At 39.2% G+C, this 7,468-nt stretch overlaps 1 non-coding gene across 1 annotated transcript; it reads right to left on the reverse strand.

The window, feature by feature from the left end:
- Window positions 1-205: 205 nt before the first annotated feature.
- Window positions 206-397, reverse strand: LOC150081201 (U2 spliceosomal RNA). Its single transcript, XR_016547351.1, has one exon. It is a non-coding gene; the product is annotated as a U2 spliceosomal RNA (small nuclear RNA).
- Window positions 398-7,468: the final 7,071 nt, after the last annotated feature.

Genomic DNA, 7,468 nt, shown 5'->3' on the forward strand with positions numbered 1-7,468 from the left:
AGACTTGACCAACAGAGAGCAAACGCATGTCATGATTGAATCACTCGATAAGCATGGGCAAGTGCTTGATTGCCCACAGAATTACTCTGTGGTATGGCACGTGCATTTCACCCTGCACCACACATAAATTGAGTTATAACAACCAAGACTTGCAGTTTCCAGTAAAACAATACTGAACTACAAAAACTCACTATTTTTGGATTGGTTTTGGTGAGCTGACCCTGGAGGTAGTGCAAGACCAGGACAACTCGTGGCAAAGGTGGAGCAAGCTCCGAGTTCTTCGCCGATTTCCAAAAATCAGATTAATATCTCAGAGCCCATTGGACCCCGTATCAGATATTAAGCTGATAAGAACAGATACTACACTTTGATCTTAGCCAAAAGGCCGAGAAGCGATAACTAGTATCCCTGCCCAGAATTATTTAAGCAGAATTCAAACAGGCAGTCATTTGGTGGTTGTGCATCAGTGTACTAAAATCTCAATATTTATGAAAGCTATGCACAAAATATGATGTTCCTCTTTTCAGAAAAAACAGTTCTTCACACTTACTTAATAAATTAATTACAAAAGGAAGCAATTGTTAAAATTAAAAAGAATTTTGCGTTTTCTAGGTATAAATTAGGTCAGAAAAGGGGTCGTCAAAGAATCAGCGCCATCTACCGTCTGAAATTCCTTCAGCAGGATGAATTTGGAAATGTTAATCTAAAGATTCCCTGTTGCGGTATTAAATTATACAGCCTTTGATTTGTAAGCTTTTCTTAATCTATCGAACTTTAAATTTAAATTATAAATAAATGAAATGAAATACAGTTTCATTATCTTCTATTTTCTTCTTTTTTGTTTCAGCAAATAAAATAACTACCCTTCTAGAGACAAGTTGTAGGATCCAAACCGCCCTGAACAGTAAAAGCCAGATGGATATCCTATTCCTGGACATCAAAGCCGCTTATGACAGGATAGCGATCCAACTCCACTGGAATCTCACTGTTGCATTGCAGGAAACTTATTCACACTATTGCGAGATTTACTTACAGAGAGGATCATAATAGTAAAGCATGAAGGTTTTAGCACCAATTACACAGTAAATAGAGGAGTTCCCCAAGGAGGAGTGCTCTCTGCGACACTATTCACTGCAACCCTTAATCCTTTCCTCAAAACCTGCAATAACATCCTAACCTATGCGGACGACCTGAAAATATTCTTCACGTCCAGCAATAATCAGAATGAGCATAACGTTGCTCTACAAGCCACACCACAGTTAACTAATCTGGCCAACTTCCTTGCTTCGATTGGACTCGAAATTAACCCTCTCAAAACTGCCCAGATGGCCTTCTCCAGAAAGCATAAAATACATAACATCATCATCTCTTAAATGGCCAACCCATCCAAAAAGTCGATCATCACAAGGATCTGGGGATTACCTTGGACAAAATGTTATCCTTCACTGAGCATTTCACTACCACCAGGAAGAAAACACTAGCCGCCATCTGGCGCTCAAGACAGGAATTAGCTGGGGTTCAAAATGTTCATTTGTGAAGGAATACAATGTTAGGTGTGTTGCCCTAGTTGCCTTATTCGCTTCGGTGGATCCACCTCGCGTGATCCTTTACAGTTCAGTCCGCAGGAATAAGTCAGTTTTCTGTATTCTATCAGATACTTGTCAGCATATTTATAATTTATGAATAACGTGACCTTGTCTGAGAAATTCGATACTTGTTTTCTGATAGGGGTATACCGACAGATGAAAACTACACCAATAGACTACTGGCGTTACTCGTCTATCTCTACTCAAGCTCAGTTGGACCACCAGCTGAAAATAAAATGTTTATGGACTTCTTAAAAAGCGATATCGCTGAGAAACTCATCCTGGTAGCCGAAAATGTGGTGATCCAGAGAACCGCTGAAGCTCTCCACCGACGGGTGCAGACATTTGATATCTCTGGACCAAAGGAGAAAGTAAAAACCTTGGAAAAGTTAGTGAAGCTTTTGATCTTATCTGGCAATCTGTTATCTACTCCACAGAGTGTGCCTTCGAAAATCATCATCCTGATACACATTTTTATCAGATTTCTGTTCTGAATATGTAGCAAGTGCTGCTTGGTAATCCACCGTTTCCTATTGAATTTGACACGGAGCTCTTCTATGTGAAGATTAAATTTTAGTTTTCGATCAAAGATCACACCCAGATCTCTTTACTTTTTGACGCGGAGGATCAACACTCCTTCAATCGCCGGCTGAATTATTGTTTCAGTGAGAAGACCACAATGGCGGCTTTTTCAGGATTAACTTGCAAGTTAAATCTCGTGAGGTACTGCTGTATTTCTGATAGGGTCTTGTCGATGGTTGCTGTAGTGTCTGTTGCTTCAAGTCATCGGCATATGATAATATACCTGTTCCGTTGTGTATTAACGGATTAATTATAGCTTTAAGAAGAATGCCAGACAGGACTCCCCTTTGTGACACTCCAGCTTGTATTTGCCTACTATACGTCTGCTTTCCTATGGACAGCTGGATGGTTCTATTCTGAAGAAGGGATATCAGAAACTTCAGTACTTTGCCATACTCGAGTGAAGCCTTACGTATATCTCAATGTACTTTGTACTTCGAATTTTGGGAGAAACATTTCCCCAAAATTCGCCTTTTATTAGGGTTAGATTGCGTCTTATGGTCCAGTGGTTCTTGTATTCCGGAAATACGGTAATTTCTTCATTCAGGGAATCACGATTAATAATTTGGTTATCAGAGAAACTACTTATGTGTTTTGATAATAATCGCAATTGCAATTGTGAATGGTTGTGGGGAACAGACAGCAAACAGTGAATTCGACCTATCGTGGTGCCAGGACTCAACCATTGGGAGGAGAGGGCAGACCTGTTCCTTGGCAGTCAAATTGGTAAATCGATTTCCTCGGGTTTATTGACAACTGGGCACGAGACAGAAATCTTAAGGAAAGGTGTACAATTTGGAAGATATGGCTCATTTTCTGCAGGTAAGCCACATAATAGGAATCCTATGGGATTTAAGAGGAAAGTGTGCTCATTTTGGGAACATTACATTACATTTAAATACCTTTTTTTATGCAATTCAAAGAGATATTCAGTAATATATACGCAAACGGCTTGTACCAGATAAGACTGACACAAAACATCGAGATTGCATCATTACCATTGGAAATCATATTATTTCATGGGTTGTCACCAAGGAGGACACTTCCAGTGCATTTTATACGAGTTATTAATTAAATTCTGTATTCGTTTTCACTTATAATAAAATGCCACCGAGTTGAATTTTAATTCTTATTGAATAATCCTATATAATACTGAACAAAGAAAATCATTTCTGCTTGGATTTAATTTTGCGTGATACACTCCTGAAAAAGGTTATGGGACAACTGTTCCCATAACTTTTTCATATTCCATGACATTACATATCAATAATATTTCAATATGTTTTAAACTAATTTAAGTTTAAGAAATAACTCTCTTTGCTTTCAGGCTTGCCAAAGATATACAGAACATCTTGCAATTTGATGTATCTCGCGGACACCAGCTCAACCTACTGTCACTGCCAGTTTCACTGCAGTTGGAGAAGGCCTACCAGTTACTTTCTCACAACACCAGTTGTAGCAGCTGCCTCGAGTTACTCAAGTACCCAACGTTTTATCATTGGGTACTTGAGTAACCACCCGTAATCAAATTACTCAACTATGATTTTTATCTTCTTGAAGGAAGTCATTAAAACAATTGAATAGTCAACTAAATTTTGCACTGCGATTCAGTTCATCGTTTGTACTGGTGGAAGGAGATTTGTCGAGTGTTTTGCTGCAACTAATGGTTGCCTTTCTTTGAACAAAAGCTCAAAAAATACTCACACACCACTCATTGCATCTCCAAATGCGTCAACTAATTCGTATTTGGCAAATCGAGCTTTGATATCCAAATTTAATACATTTTTAGTAGATCTGTAGAAGTGCACCTATATGCAGTCACTGAAGGGCGCCATATTACCTGATTAGATTTCTTTTTTTTAATTATTACTCGAAAATATATAAAAAAAAAAACAATCATCCAGCAACAAATCTATGGCTTCGTTGCTGGATGAAATCCATCTGTTCTAAACCTTCCTATTTTATAGAATGGAAAGTGTAATTCAGCTTTAGCCGGCTAGGGTAAAGGACATCACTTGATGGGGTCACTCTCCGAAAGGTTATTTTAGGACTATAAGATTAATTTTAACATTTAAATAGATTCATAAAGATTCATTATATCAATAAGGCAATTACTCGCGGGTAGCGTGCTGGATATAATCACCGTCTTCTCCACACCGAGTGGAATATGACAGATCCGAATCCCTTCAGTGACTCAAAGAATTTGCTTCATTGTAATCACGAGTATGTGTCCTTAAGGATAAGAAATATCAACATTTTATTAACAATTTATGTGACAATCTCTTCGGTTCCTGGAGTTTTGGTCTATTGCCCTTAAAAACAACATTCAGTTAACAAGAAATGCTTAATTAACATTAGATTATAAAGCTCTAAATGAGAAATAAAGTACATTGTTTTCTCAGACAGGGAAGACAATTTTCTCTTTAAATACAAAATTTGTATATCGCTTATCAATGTTCTCTTTTAAAAAATAACCTGAAGTAATTTTTGAACACGCAAACACCTAATGACCAACTAGTTGCAGATCTCTCTGATACCATTCGTGTTGTGAAAGTAAGTCAACTTCCTTGACCTCAACTAATGGAAACAAGGAAACAAGGAAACTCAACTGATGGGGGTAATTCAGCACACGTGGGATAATTCGCTACGCCTTAATAATATTAATAACAGTAAGAATGTAGACGTGTGGAGTATCTTATGTGGCGCTTCACCCAAAAGTCACTTCAGCTCCATGGTGGTACGCTGTGATGAATACAAAACTCTGTAAAAGGTCAAAAATGTGTTTAATGTGTAGTACTACTCATTTGCTGTGGTCGGCCTTGAAGACCTCTGTTTTTCAGCTACCCTTACAGCCCTAACAACAGGCAAAAAATAAATAAATAACCTAAGTGGGCCATTTCAGGTTGCACAATTAAAAAGGAAATATATACGCTAAAAATTTTAATTAATTTAGGTTTATTGAATTGAAAAAACTAAGTTGCATTTTGAGAAACATGACGCAAAATAGTTAAGTATGAGCATGCTGAACTGATTGCAAAAATCAGTTAAAATAAGTATTTACATTACATTGAGAATAGTTCATGATGGCCCCAGAAACAATCCAGCACAGGTTGAGAGTGATCGTTCAGAAAGAGTACACTCACAGACACGACCAGGTCGCCAGGATAATACATCAGAAGCCAGCTCAAAAATACCAGCTGATTAAAGAAAGTTTTCCGTATTACAAGTACGAACCTCTGGCCCTTCTAGAGACCTCTACTCACAGACAGTAATGGGACCATGCCATAATGGTCCCCCTGCTCGCTTCTTTTGATATAATAAGATGAAATACTTACAGAAGCTTTCGACTCTGTCTCTTCCTCAGATATGAATACATAAATACGTTACTATATCTATATAGTATCTGTGTAGATACATCATAGACAACTCTTAAAGAAAAACTACGATTATATTGCTGAAAGGCATCATTTTAATTGTGCTCATCCTTCACAACGAGTATTGCACTGCCTCGAATAAGTAAGGCTTTACTAATAGGGAATACTATTGTTACTTATTCTCGGTTGGCACCACCACCACTCAGACGGCACCGTTTCAAAGCTAGTTGGTTTTTCATCGGTGGGTGCCTTTCACACTACTTCAAGAACTGTCTAGGGTGTACCTACACCGATATTATAGAGATATAGAATCTTAAATTCTTAAAATATTATGACTGTTGCATTTAGTTTAATTAAATAAATACGTTACATGTGTAAATCAAGAATGGTACCGCGTGGTCATCTTAGATAAACATAGCGCGTGACCACGCTTAAACCAAAGTTTGTTTCACCACAGGGAAACAAGCTTCTGTTACATATTACCACGTAACCCGCATCTCTCTTTTCCCATTGGCTGAATAAATGTCATTAGGAGGAAAATTATTTTAATGTATAGAAAGATTATTATTATTTTATTTATTTATTTTTGCTGACTCCTGATCAGAGTAGATTGGGAGTGACATTACAGCATCTGCCAGTTTTGTGTATCTCTGATGGCTGTTATTTTATTTTATTTTTTTTTGTGCTTCCAGCTGTGGACAGCCTGAGAGTGGGAACGTGGGCACCCACCAGTACGGGCACCAGGTAGCCGACACCTATATGGTAGTGTCTGCTCCCTGGTGGCAGAGTGACCTGTTACCAACAACGTAAACAACACATTACACATTATACTGCATGCCTATTTGTAGTAGTACTACGTGGATACTAAATTATAGATGAAGATAGACGTGTGTCTGGGTGCCACCCTCCGACAGTTATATATACAGTACATTACAATACAGGCCTTAGGCAGATGGGTCAGTTATAAAAGTCGGAGACAGTCTCCCAAGTAAGATTGTTGTTGTTGTTTTGGTTTTTAGGAGCATTAGCAACTAAGGCCATCTTGCTCCGGGATATGCGGTGGTCATTCCCCGACCTTACCGCATCCTCCGTATTTGGTGGTGACGAGCTCGAACCCCGGTTAATCAAGAAGCGTGTGCTACGCACTGCTGCTCCTTCCCACCTGGCTACGGAGGCGCCCCCAAGTAAGACAGTGGAGCAAGTGGCGCTATCCCCCGTATGGCTACCACATGAGAAGGGGGAAACCATCCAGCCCAACCAACTGGAAGATTTCCTGCGGAATTGCACAAGCGACCACCCAGGAAGAAAAAGTCAACACATGAAGTGGAGCATCGAAATGACTACGAAATCGCCAAGGTAGAGACCGACATGACAATGTACAGTTCGAGACTACATACAAAGTGGTTGGAACTATTCCAGGATATTCAAGTCACCAAACAGCGAATAGCAGACCAGAGAATGACCATCGTCACGAAGAATCCTAGTCGCTAATGCTCCTAAAACCCAAGAACAACAACAACTTCGAAGCCATAACATGGGGAAAGACCTAAATACCTGGATATGATGCAGGCTTAGCATTTAGAACGCAAGGAGTTCAAGGCCTGCTTGAACCCAACTGAAAGTTTTAGGAGCATCAGCGACTTAGGCCATATTGCTTCGTGTATAATGTGGAAGCCGTTGGTCAGGCGCGATGGTCCATAAGTACAACTACAAGTACTTTTTTTTTTTTTTTTTGACCAAGGTTCTAGCCCGTGACTGCTAAATACGTTGCTGTTTCTCGTATTCTCTCTATCTTGTGAACTCCTCTGACCGTGTGGTCGTCCCGGAGTATAAACAGAAAATTTATGTCTGTAAATCTGAGCTGGAGGATATCATCGGAAATAGAAGGACAATGATGTCAAGAGCCGCCAGTACCACACGAAGTCA

The sequence above is a fragment of the Mastigoproctus giganteus genome, chromosome 8 (genome assembly GCF_048544385.1).
Source record: "Mastigoproctus giganteus isolate SK-2022 chromosome 8, ASM4854438v1, whole genome shotgun sequence".
Classification (NCBI taxonomy): domain Eukaryota; kingdom Metazoa; phylum Arthropoda; class Arachnida; order Uropygi; family Thelyphonidae; genus Mastigoproctus; species Mastigoproctus giganteus.